The sequence below is a fragment of the Antechinus flavipes genome, chromosome 6 (assembly GCF_016432865.1).
Source record: "Antechinus flavipes isolate AdamAnt ecotype Samford, QLD, Australia chromosome 6, AdamAnt_v2, whole genome shotgun sequence".
Classification (NCBI taxonomy): Eukaryota; Metazoa; Chordata; class Mammalia; order Dasyuromorphia; family Dasyuridae; genus Antechinus; species Antechinus flavipes.
This window is the reverse complement of record NC_067403.1, coordinates 35,988,162-36,002,210: the sequence shown is the minus strand read 5'-3', so window position 1 is coordinate 36,002,210 and position 14,049 is coordinate 35,988,162. Positions and strand designations below refer to the sequence as shown.

Sequence of the window (14,049 nt, the reverse complement as noted above, 5' to 3'; positions counted from 1 at the left end):
AAGGGTAAAGTAGAGAAATCAGTTTGGGTGAAAGGTAGGGATACAGGTAAGTCCTGATTAATGCAAACAATGAATTCCCTGAAGTGCTTACAGGAGTGTGTTTGAATTCTCACTGCTCAAAGTTATAATTATGTAGAATATGGTCATTGGTTCCACCTAATGGAAACATGTAATGTGAATTTGAATAATGCAACCATTTTAGAGAACTCATTATTTTCGCTTTTTCCCCAATCTGGATCTATCTGGATCTAGCTATATTTTTCTTTATGTAACTAGAAGGAAAATGAACAGAGTTAGTGATGATGCTAAGAAATTATGTAAATAGAGGGAGCTGAAAAGTATTAATGTCAAATGTCTTCACTCTCAGCAAAATGGGAAGCTAGTTTATCTTCTGTAAATATGTGTGCATACATGTGTGAGCATGTGTGTAAAGCTCTTTAAGACAGTTGCTAAGGAAAATACCATGGATGTTGAATGATAAAGATATTGAGTTGGATTGTAATATGGTTGCACGGTCCTAGCTGGGAAGAATAGCCAAGCTTTTGCCAAATATATTCTAGGCCAGATAATATCTCTACATTCCAAAGTTATTATCTGTTTATTTTGTAAATATATATGTATGCATATTTATATAAGTGTATGTATGTTTATATATGTGTATGTGTGTTTATATGTGTGTTTAGATCATGTATGTATGTTTATATGTGTGTATTTATGTATGTGTATGTTTATATGTGTGTATGTATATATATGTATATACCTATACCTATATCTATATCTTTCTATATATATTCAACTTGTTTCCCCTGACAGAATATATATTTCTTGGATGGTGGAATCTGCAGTTCTTATCACAGTCCCTGGCACAAATCAGGCAATTAATAAATTCTTGTTGACTTAGTGGAATTGTGTATTATAAGTTTATTTGGGATGAAATCAGCCTGATGATCCTGTCGAAGGATCCTGTAGCGTTTGGTGGGGAATACTCAGGGCCAGTGATTGTGTCACATCAGGAATGGTCAAAGGTTAGGGATGTTAAGGAATTCTGGGGTGATAGTGAAAAATAATGACTTGGCTGGCTTTGTAGATAAGTGAAATCAAAGTGAGGGAGATGCAATTGGAGAATATATGGAGAAGTTAAGAAACTAGAGGTCAAGAAACTGGATGAGGAAGCATGAAGCTATAAAAAGAGGTGGAAGGATGGTAAATTACAAAGATCATTTTAAAGTTCTCTATTTTGGAGGTGGCAGAAATTGGAGGTGCAACATGTTAAAATGAAGCTGAAGTTGGTTAAAGAAGAAGGTAATTGTAATTATAACTGAGAAGGAGGAGGAATTATGTGGTCACTGCTAAAGTAAAAAAAAAAAAAATCAGGAAGATGGCAAGAAAAATACTGTCATCCGAAGTAGAACTGAATTGTATTTTTTCTTTCTATTTTTCCATTTTTATTTTTTTTAAATAGAGATAAGATAGTCAACAAGTAGCAACATAGTGGATCTTTCTACATCTTTCACTCAATTATGTGATGGCTTAAAAAAAAAAAACTGCTGTGGAATTTCATTTATAAAAACCTTTCCCTTTCTTTTAAATATTCTAGTAATAGCAAAAAATTCATGTTGTATGACACTAAAGAAGGTAAAGGATGGTCAAGTAGAAAAGGAATGTGTGGATAAAATTATACACATTTCAGGAAATAGTTAATAATCAGTAAAAAAAAAAAAGAAGCTATAGACATGTGTACATTTACAATCTTTTGTTGTTGTGTTTGCTTTAGTTTGGCTATTTGTGTTCTTATTCTTGCTTATAAATCTAAATAAATAAAATCTATTATTTGTCAATGATAGTTAAAATTTGTATTAAAAAAAACCTTTATGTTTAAAAAAAAAAAAAAAAAGAAAAGAAAAATACTGTCATCCCAGAGCTAAAGAACCTAATAAAGTTGGAGAATGATTTGGAAATCATTTCTCATCTGTAAAGTTAGAGGATTGGTCTATATCAATAGTTCTTAACCTTTTTGATGTCACAGAAACCTCTCTCAGGAAAAATAAAAGTTGTTCAATGAAGAAAAGAAAGCATATATGATTGTGAAGAAAAACAATTCTTTGAAAAAGTTATAATTTTTTAAAATTGACAGATCCCATGATAAGAACCCCTAATAGATAGCCTTTAACTATCTCATGATTTACACCTTTGATCCCATACAAAAAGACTGGATAAAATCAAATTCTTGTGGGGAAATCACTGAAATCTTAAAATTCTGTAAAAATCTAAGTTATTATTATTATTATTATTATTATTATAATGAGAAAAATCAGATTTGCTAGAAGTATGGCCAGATTTCAGATGGAAAAATTAATCAACCACTTAACAAGCAGCTAGATGATATAGTAGATAGAGTTTGGGGTCTTCAGTTCAAATCTAGGCTAAAACATTTACTAATTGACCAGCAAGTTATATGACTAAGTCACCTAACTGCTGCCTATCTCACTTGTCTTTACCTCTCAAGTTTGTTGGGGGAATCAAATTAGACAGTACACACATAGCACTTTATAAACCTTAAGCACTTTAACAATTACTTTTATTAAACATCTACTATGTGCAAAGGCACATAGTGAAAACATTTTGGTATACTAGACAAGAATCAATGGTACTTCTTTTCAAGAATATTAAAAATTCAGAAGGTAGACACATTTAACTTTCTTGAAAGCTTTAGAATACAGCTAAATGCTAAATAGTATGGCTTCACATTTATATAGCATTTTAGTTGTTAAAATTGTTGTATCCCATTTGATCCCCCAAACAACTCTATGGTATAAGGAGGGCAGTTATTTATTATCCCTGTTCTATAGGTGGGCTAACTGAAGTTTAGAAAGATTTATTCATTTGCTGAAGATCATGTAGCCAATTAAGTGACTGAGAAAGTCAAAAGAACTCACTTCTAATTCTGCTAGTGTACATCGTGTCAAATGATACAATAATTTCTTAAAGCAAAACTTAAATACCTGCAGATTCTGTCTCAGGAATCCATAATGAAAAGCTGCCCTAAATGGAGCAATATACCACTGTCATTAGCATCTAGTGACTTGGAGAGAAGATACACAATATAACACACACCCCCCACCCCAAACCAGAAAGAATAAAAAAAAAAGAATATGTATCAAAGCATTGTGTTGACAGACCTGGCCTTTATGGTTTTTCCCATTTGAAAGAATAAGCATTCATGAGATCTGTTGACAATTCAGTCCATTCTTCCATGGAAAGATACCATGTCAATTGCTTCTCACATGGCAAATCCCATGGCATGTGTCTGAAAAGATGAAATGACTCACCTTATAATTTATTTCTTTATTTAAGGCTCATTGAAGAAGGATTCTCATAATTTAAAAATACCAGGTAGGGAATGATATTTTTGGAACTGCTTTTTAATGAGATACAAGCTCATAACACTTAAAAAATCAATCATTAAGCCATCTTTTTTTTTCTCTAAAAGTGGTAGTCAAAATCTTTTCCTTATTATATGCCTTTGTCTCAAGAAAGAGCTTTATAGGGACATTTTTTTTGAGGGGAAAAAGTGTTTCTGTCTATGATTTAATTATGTTTTTTGTAGTCTCAGGATCTAGAAGCATTCCTAGCACATAGTAAATAAGTGCTGAAATGGTTATTCAATTGAATTCATGTAGAAACTTCCTTCATCAGTATAAAAGGGTAATTTTTCTGTGTCTTATGATTATAGACTTTCCTAAGTTACCAAGAAGTTGGGCATCTTTCCCTAGATTGGGCATAAGTCTATGTCAGAGGCAATAACTGGAACCAAATCTTCCTATTGTAAGGGTGACCCTCTAGCCACCATTTTTTTTTTTTTTTTTTTTTTTTTTTGCTAAGGCAAGTAGGGTTAAGTGACTTGCCCAGAATCACACAGGCAGAAAGTATTAAGTATCTGAGGTCATATTTGAACTCAGATCCTCCTGACTTGCCACCATTTTTAGACAGGGAAAAAAAGGGCTTAATGATTCCTCTTTTAAGTATTATGAGCTTACATTCAATGAAAAAGCAGTTCCAAAAAAACTGTTCCATAACTAGGGCTTTTAAATTATGAGAAACCTTCTTCAATGAGCTTTAAATCAAGAAATAAATTATAAAGTCCATCATATCATCTTTTCAGATACATGCTATGGCATTTGCTATTTGAGAAGCAATTGACATAATATCGTTCCATAAAGATATAGAAAATAATGGAAGAATGGACTGAGTTGTCAACAGATTGCCTATCAGGTATATAAGATATTTCTTAGTAATTTAACCAATAAACACTTATTGAGCACCTACTATGTGACAGGAAACCCACAAAGATTGCTGGTGTCTTCTGTGCTCCTGCCTACTTGCTATACTGTGAAAATAGGCCTTATAACTCTGTTTCTCAAACTCAATTTGTTTCTACACCCGTTGACACCCATTTTTCAGTCGCTGACTCACATCTGGCTCTTCATAATTCCATATGGAGTTTTCTTGGCAAAGATACTGGAGTGGTTTGTTATTTCCTTCTCTAACGCGTTAAGGCAGACGTGGGTAAACTGACTTGCCTCGTGTCACACAGCTAAGTAGATTTCCAAAGTTGGATTTGAATTCCTGATTCTGGGCCCAGTGCTCTATCCACTAATGGGATTGCTGTCTTTCTACAAACATAGCCTCATGTTAAAAATAAATCCCAAACAATCTCATGTGTATGATTCTTTTTGCTATTGAAAATTCCTTAAAAACTCTAGAAAATGAGTCAACAGAGTTCTTAGGGATTTCAGTGCATTGTTAATGCTTCTGGGGGTGTTGCCAGATTTTTAATCTTATCTGGCCATTTCACCTATGTTATCTTTATGGGCAGTACATGTGACTCTTCATATTTATATTACTAAGACAGGAGTACAAAGTTCACATCTCATAATAAAAAGAAGAGGGAACAATCATGAGATCTCTGGACAATTCAATCCATTCTTAGATGAAAAGGAAGTATGTCAATTGTTTCTCAAATAGCAAATTCCATGGCATGTGTCTGAAAAGATGACATTATATATCTTATAATTTATTTTGTGATTCAAGGCTCCTTGAAGAAGAATTCTCATAATTTAAAAATACTAGTGAAGGGACAGTTTTTTTCTGAAACTGCGTTTTAAGCAAATGAAAATTCATACCACTTAAAGTTTACTTAACATTACTTAAATAAGTACTTAAATACTTACAGTAATATTAATGATACAGGGCTTGCTATGTACTAGATACTGTGCTAAGTTCTTATTTTCTCATTTGGTTCTCACAATAACCCTGTGAAGTAGGTGCTATTATCATCCTCATCTTATAGATAAGGAAACTGAAGCAAAATTAAGTGAGTTATCCAGATAAGTATCCAAGGCTCGATTTGAATTCACATCTTCCCGATTCCAGACCCAGCACTCTCTCCCCTGCACTAATAATACTTGTCTGACTTTGGGTCAGTTCTCACCTCTGGATTTTAGTTTCCTCAATGTAAAATATAGAGATTGAAGTAGGTGATTTCTAAGGTCCTTTCTAGGTCTTCAATTGGAGACCATGATACCATATTAGTTAAATATGCATTTATTTGCTATTTGCTACTAATTGTAATTCCTTAGTCCTTCCTCAATGATCGAAAAGTAGCAATGCATTTTACCAACTGAAAATTGCTTTTTTAAGGGTAAGATCACAAAAAACATTATTTTCAAGAGATGGCTTGCTTGAGTTTAAGTTCTAGGGAATGCTTTTCAGAAGGACCCCCAAGAATCATAAATCCTGAATATATCTTACTTCTATGGTTCCTAAACCCTAAAGAGATTGCTTTGGAGATTACACTTAAATTTAATTTAATGAGCAACTACTACATACTAAGTACTATTGCTAGAAATCCAAACTTATTTTATAAAGTTATGTCAATATAATGTATTTCTGAATTGAATGTAAATGATTATCACTAGCGGAAGCTTATCATGTGCATTACGTATGTTCTTGAAGCATCGGTTTAAGGAAATGAATGAGATAAGATTGCTCTGGGTATTCTTGATTCTAATATTTTAAAAGACGTGTTTTTCTAAATAAAGGTCCTGTTCTCTGGGTAACTCTCATACATATGCATTGTGTGTTCCTAAGTACCAGCTCAGGTGAAGGAAGGATAAGGGTGATTTGGTGGCTAGTTATTTTCATCCATTTCTAAATCCTCAAATGCTGGCTCATGAAAATCCTTCCCGGCGAATACACGGAACCAGTCCTTATCTTGGGAATTCTACAAGGACTTTTTTTTTTTTTTGGGTGGATGCTTGGTGGAGGGGGAGGGCAAGTGGGAAATGTGAATTTCTTCTTAAAGAACTAGGTGCCTGAAACTTTTGACTATGTCTGGATTTCCAGAATATGTCTGTTTGTTTGACGTGGATATGCTGCTGACTTAAAAGATTCTGAGAATAATCGGGGAAGAACACAATTATAGAAGCAACAACCAAAGGTAGGATACATAGCGGTAGAACACAGAAATGAATATGAGTACACTGGGTTCTTCTGATATACACAGATGTGTTGAGACATTCTTTTGCTCATTTAAATTTATTTTCCACCCCGCGGCGTCCCCCCCTCCCCCCCAGTATATTTTCCTTAAATAACAGGCTGTCAGTGCTCTATCTTTATTGACTTCACCAAATATTTATTCCATTTGCTGAGTGTAGTCATTAGATTTGGCACATATAGGGAGGGAATATTCTGCCAACAACAGTTTTGGAGTATTGACCGTCATTGTGGAAAAATCCCAATTCAGGGCTAGAAGAATCTCATTTCTAGAGTTTGCAAGGTGCTCTATCTAGGAGGTTATTATTCAATATTTTGAAGCATGATGAGAGTCTGACAGAGAATCATAGCATCATCGATTTAGAGCTAGAAGTAACCAAAGAGATCATCTAGTCCAGGGCTTCTCAAACTTTTCTTACTCGCTACTCCTTTTTGCCCAAGAAATTTTTACATGACTCCAGGTATAAAAGTATATAAAATAGGTGTACAAATTAAATATCTACTGATAATAAACCATAACCTCATGACCCCCACATTCGGTTACACAGTCCTATATGGGGTCATGATCCACAGTTTAAGAAGCTTTGACATATTCCAACCCCTTCATTTTACAAATGGAGAAACTGAGGCCACAGACTAGTTAAGTGATGAGCCTAGGTCACACGGGTAGTGAGTGACATAGCTAAGATTTGAACCTAGGGCCTCATAAATGTGGCTTTCATATGGAAGGTTTTCTTTCTCTTCTTCTTCTTTTCCTTCTTCCTCCTCCTCTTCTTTCTCTTCCTCTTTCTTCTCTTTTAATATTTATTATTATCTTTTGCTTCTTGATCTCAGTTATTTTTAAATATTTCATTTCCCTTCCTTAGAGAGCTATCCCTCAAAACAAAGAATAGAGAGAAAGACAGTTCAATAAACCTAAAAAACTTATCAAGTGAATCTGACAGCATATGTAATTTTCCATATCCATAATTATAACAGGCTCCTTGTTAGAGTGTAAATTTCTTGAGAACAGAGATAGACTTTTACCTTTCTTTGTATCCTTAATACTTATCACAATGCCTGGCAGATAGTAGGCAATTGATTAATGCTAAATGACTGACTGATTGTAGACCCGGTGTACAAAGAATGTAGAAATGATAATGTTGTTTATTTTAGCACAGGGAAATACTGTACACCTAAGCAATTTGGCAAAGAAGGGAGGGGGATGCATTTTTTCTTCTTATTGGATATTGATTATTATAATTGTATAATATTCATTTTTTTGTTGTTCTTTGCATTTGCATTTTTATAGTCATTGTATTTATTGTTTTTCTGTTCTGCTGATTTTATTTTGTATTTTATTTTGTATCATATGTCTTCCCATACACCAGTGTATTGCTCATATTCATGATTTATTATAGTAGGTAGTAATATTCCTTTATATTCATGTGCCACAATTTGTTTAGTGATTCCTCAATTGATATGCATCTTCATGATTTCCAGTTCTTTGCTGCTGTCAAGATACTGTTGTAAACTTTTGGTTGTTTCTATATACAACCTTCCATCTTTGAGATCATTGGGTTTTATGTCCATAAGTGGAATCTCTGCTTCAAAGAGCATAGACAATTTAGTCAGTTTTGTTTTGTCTTGTTTTAGCCCAGTTCCTAATTACTTTCTAGAATAATGAGACTAATTCACAGCTCAACCAAATGTTATGGATGATACCTCCCAACACCAACAATTCCTATCTTTTGTCATCTTTGTCAATTTGCTGGGTATGAGGTGAAATCTCAGAAATTTACATTTCTCTAATTTCTAGTGGTCTGGAGCAGTCTTTCATATGATGGCTTATGGTTTGCTCTTCATTTGTTAACTCTTTGTTCATATCTTTTGATCACCCATCCATTGGGGATCGGCTTATGGTCTTACATACTTATGTTACTTTACTGTGTTCTGGCACATCAGGTCCTTCTTAAAAGTATTTGATGCCCAGATTTTCCCTAAACTTACAGCTTCTTTTCTTGTCTTAATTGCGTTGATTTTGTGTACACAAAACTTTACCATTTTCTCTGGTTGAAGTTAGCTCTTTTATATTTTTATATTTATTATTGTAACTTATTATAAACATTAGAAATATTATTGTAAATTATAAGATATTTTAAACATTGTACTGTTTATTATATTTATATTTTTGTTTTATATTGTTTATGTATAGTTAAAAATTCTCTTCCTGTACTTTGACATGACATATTTGAGAAAGGTCTAAGCCCTTTTTCATAAGGTGACAAGTCATCCAACAAGTCAGGTTCCTGGTATTCCATTTGACACATTTTCATAGTGTTGCAATATGTCTTTTCTCATCTGTCATTAGAGTTGCAATTTGCCTGTGGACATTTCTGGAGAAATATTGCCCAATCCCATTTTGCTGAAAATACTAGCCTATTGAATGGTTATAGTTTTGGAATAGGGAGTATAAAAGGGGAGAAAAAACTTAATTAACCTTGTGGTTGAATGAAAAATGTATTGGGGGCAGCTAAGTGGTGAAGTGCATACAGCACCAGACCTGAAGTCAGGAGGACCTGAGTTCAAATCTGACCTCAGACATTTAACACTTCCTAGCTGTGTGACTGGGCAATTGTCCACTTAACCCCCATTGCCTCAAAAAAAAAAAAAAGAAAGAAAAACATATTGGATATGAAAGTCAGAGGTCTAAGGTTTGAATCTTAGTTCTTCTCTTTACTATCTGTGTCACCTTGGATAATTTTTAAAATAAAACATTCCCTTTAAACAGGGGCCAGACTCTCCCCTCTGTACACACTAGACTCTGGGGAGAATGGGCTCAAATTTTAAGTACCATATTAGGGAAGCATATTAGTAAATGTCAGTAGAGAAGAAACTCCCAAACCTGAAATAGTTTTTGAAAGAATTTAATTAGGTCAGTTGTCAAAGGAGAAGGCTCCCTCCTTAGTTCTTGAGGTTACCTTATGTAGACTATATATATATATATATATATATATATATATATATATATATATATATATTATATATATATATATTTGTTTGTTTTTTTTTTAATTTTTATTTAATAATTACTTTATATTGACAGAATCCATGCCAGGGTAATTTTTTTTTTTTTACAACATTATCCCTTGCACTCGTTTCTGTTCCGATTTTTTTCCCCTCCCTCCCTCCACCCCCTCCCTAGATGGCAAGCAGTCCTTTATATGTTGGATATGTTGCAGTATATCCTAGATACAATATATTAGACTATATATTTTGATCAGGTAAAAGAGGCCATTCTCTGCCTCCTTTATTTCTTAACTATCCTTAATCACTGATGGGGCATTGTCACCTTCAAAATGAAACTTGTTAAAGACCTTAGCTTAAAAAGGCGAAGGTGGAGCTCCCTCTGCAAACAGGGCTATCTCCAGTCATCCTGATCTATATCTGGCCACTGGACTCAGATGTCTCTGGAAGAGAAAGTGAGACTGGTGACTTTGCATGGCTTTCCATCACTCAAATCCAATTCACTTGCATGTCAAATCATCACTTCCCTGATATTATGGTTGTCTTTAAGAATGAAAGAGAAGCAACAATATCTTGGACAGTAAAAAACAAACACAAATAAAAACTTCTCTGTGCCTCCATTGGTAAAATCTGTAGAATGGGAAAAATTAAGGGATTTTAAAATTTTTCTTATACTTCTAAATCCTATGATTCTTATAGTTTCTCACTTTCATTAAGTAACTCTAAAGAATTAGATGGAGTCTTAAAATGAAATGCATGCTTCAGACCATTTCAACACTTGGGAAACTGTCTAATCATACTTTGCATTTATAAAACACTTTCCAGTTTTCAAAGCACTTTCACATCAGTATAATCATTTAATTCTCACTGAAGCGAGAAGAAATGATTATATCCATTTTACAGATGACATAAAGGTTCAGAGAGATTAAATGACTTATACTTGGTTACTCAGAAACGGCAGCAATAGAATAAGATTCAGATCTTCTAATTCACATGCTCTTCTATTATAGTGCTCTCTATAGCAGTTGCCTTTCTGCGACATAGAAAATGTTGTCTTGACTAGAAAAGCAGATTCATCATGGAGTTTCTACAACTTTCCTCAATGAGTATTGTTAAACCTTGAGAAAGAACTCTAGTTCTGTGATTATATGTTTAGATTATTCAATGCTAGAAAATAATTATATTTAAACTAGAGTACTGGTAAGAATTGCTTATAAATAATCTGGGTAATTAATTTTGCAGCTGTATACAGCATGCTTTTTGTAATCCACAGTAATGCTTTCCTACATGCCCTTAGAATTAACAGCTGTGGGAATGGGGGCATGGCAGATGGAAGGAGGAGGGTGGTCTGACCAACCAAAGTATCACAAATGCATTCTAGATGATATCTGAATTGCCTTATCATTACACATGCAGCCCTTATCCAGATACTGGCACACCTCTAGGAGAGATATCTAAGTTCACCTTTGTACGCACAAAACCTAGAGAGTGGGAAATACAGATACAACTCCCTGCTCTCCCCTGACTGCCTTCTCATAGGTTGTTATGATAAGAAAGACATATAGTTAAGTCCAAGGGAAAGAAAACTCTGAGGACCATTGCAGCCACACTTTTTTTGTAAACTCTGAAAGTTATTTACAAGGATTTGGTCCACTACAAACACAGGCAACCAGATCACCATCTGGCAAACTTATCATTTGTCCTTTCTACTCCATAAACATTAACTATATAGTGTAGGTATCTTCTCACACCTGCAAAGGTGCTCACAATTTTAGTTCCTATGGGATTACAATCATACTTGTTCTCAGTGATATTCTCTCTCTCTCTCTCTCTCTCTCTCTCTCTCTCTCTCTCTCTCTCTCTCTCTCTCTCTCTCTCTCTCTCTTCCCCTCCCCCTGAGGCAATTGGAGTTAAGTGACTTGCCCAGGGTCACACAGCTAGGAAGTGTTAAGTGTCTGAGTCCAAATTTGAACTCAGGTCCTTCTGACTTCAGGACTGGTGCTCTATCCCCTGCATCATCTAGCTGCTCCCTCAGTGATTCTTAACCTTTTTTGTGTCACAAACCCCTTTGGCAGTCTAGTGACATCTATGAACCTTCTCTCGATATAATGTGTTTCAAAGAATAAAATAAAATACATAGGATTACAAAGTAAAGCAGTTATATTGAAATAAAGATTTAATATATTTTCCATGCAACTTCATGAACCCTCTGAAATTTATCCTTAGACTCCTTGGGGAGGGGGGGGGGGGATTCTTGATTAAGAACACCTATCCTAGATAATGGAACATATCATATGCATTCTTTTAAAATTCAACTCACATGCCAACTCCTCCATTAAACTTCTTCATCATTGATTGTCTTTTCCTTGTGGACCTTTGCTTAGACTTCTCTTAGGTATTATTTTGCACTTATGAAAGTGTACATCCCTCTCCTAGACTGTGAGTTTTATAACATGTTGCAGCTTATCTATATCCGGCATATGTCTCTCTGTTGACTTTTTGAGCAACTCATAATTTCAGGGTTTTAGTCTGTAAGAGACATACAGAAAAACTAAAAGTAGATGGGTATTTTTAAAAAGTGGATTTTGAGGATGGCTGAGATACAGAAAACAGTATGTTCCATCAAAGGGATCTAGAAAACATATCAGACTGAATCCTGATTGGGGAAAATAAGGGGGGGGGGGGAGAATGAACAAACAAAAAAGTATTTCCATCACAAAAAGCTATTACAGTGACGGGTGGTTGAAAATACAAGCCTAAAAGATGACTCCAGAATGACCACTAGCAAAGCCTCAAAGGAAAACAATTTGGGCACCAGTTCAACTAAAATTAATAGAATGAATGATGATGATACAAATTTTTAAAAGAGATAATTTTTTTTCATGAATGAAGTGATAGTTATCAGGGAGGAAATGGGAAAAATTAATGAGAGTGATGCAAGAAGGAATTGGAAAGGGAATTAACAGCTTATCACAAGAGGTACAAAACTTTGTTCAAGCAACAAACTTTTGAAAAATTCGAATTGGTCCAAATGGCAACTAATAACTGGATAAGATAATTAAAATTAAAAGAAAAAGAAAAAGAAAAAATGAAAAAAAACCAGAGGGGGAAATGTAAAGTATCACATAACAAAAAGAATTGGCTTGGAAAACATCAGGAAAGGAGATAATTTAAGAATGACTGGATTACCTGAAAGTTCAAACGGACAGACTGTCTAAAAAAAAAGACCTTGAACATAATATTTCAAGAAATATTAAAAGAAAATTCCCCCAATTTCCTAAAACCAGAGGGCAAAGTAGAACTTGAAAGAATCCATTGGTTACTTTCTCAAAGGAACTCCATGATGAAAACTCTGAGGAATATAATAGCCAAAATGTAGAGTTCCCAGGTCAAAGGAAAAAAAATTACCGTGAGCAGTTAGAAAGAATTCAAGTCTCAGTCAAGATTATACACAATTTAGTAGTCACCACTTTAAAGTATCAGAGAGTTTGGAATGTGATATTCCAGAAGGCAAATAGCATAGGTTTATAGCCAAGAATAATATACCCAGGAAACAGAGTACAATTTTATAGAGGAAATAAATTAATCTTTAATGAAATAGAGGATTTCTAAGCATTCCTGATTAAAAGATGAGAATTGTGTAGAAACTTTGAAATACTAAAAAGAGTTAAGAAAAACATTAAAAAGTTACCATGCGTGAACAACAAGGGACTAAATAAACTTTTTACATTTTAATATATAGAGATGACATATGTCCCCTCAGAGCATTGTCATCAGGGATAATAGAGTGGCATTAGAGAGCATGGGAGTGGTTCTATTTTATCTTGATCTCAAAAGAATAATGGAAAGAGAAAAGACAACTCAGCAAGGGAGGAGGAGTGAAAAAGAGAGGAAGTATGGAAGAAATTGTTTCACACAGTGTGCACCAGTAGAAACTTATACAACAAGGAGGAAGTGAGGGGGAGTATAAGACACTTTAACTTCATTTGGTCATTTCAATTGGTCAAAGGAGAGAAGAATACACACACACACACACACACACACACACACACACACAATTGAGTGGTGAAATATATCATTCAATAAGGTAATAGGAGTAAAAGGAAAAAGGGAGAAGGAGGAATCATTAGGATAGGTTGATGACAGAAGTAGTCCCAAGCCAAACCAACTTAAAAGAAAGATGTACATAGTCTTAGCAGCTCTTTTTGCAGTGACAAAAAAACTGGAGACCAAAGGGGTATCTATCAATCAGAGAAAGGCTGAAGAAATTATGATATATAAATGTTGTAAAATTTTATTGTGCTGTAAGAAATGATGAAGGGGATGGTTTCAGAGAAATCTGTCTATACCAGTAAAGACTAGAGTGAGAAGAATCAAGAGAACAACTTATTCAATGACAACAACATGGTAAAGACAAACAACTTTGAAAGAACTCTGAGGAGTCAGTATTAACTAACCATGATGCCTGAGGACTCTTGATGAAACATG

General features: G+C 34.2%; 1 protein-coding gene across 2 annotated transcripts in view; it reads left to right on the top strand.

The window, feature by feature from the left end:
- The window catches only part of CNGA1 (cyclic nucleotide gated channel subunit alpha 1), a 55,974-nt gene that overhangs the window by 6,280 nt on the left and 35,645 nt on the right, over window positions 1–14,049 (top strand). The window contains exon 1 of one of the 2 annotated variants that reach the window (XM_051965102.1): window positions 6,128–6,499. The exons of the other annotated variant lie outside the window; for it this stretch is intronic. The gene's annotated coding sequence lies outside the window, so the exon portion shown is untranslated. Of the gene's footprint in view, window positions 1–6,127; window positions 6,500–14,049 lie in introns of those variants that run through there. 2 annotated transcript variants of the gene reach the window in all.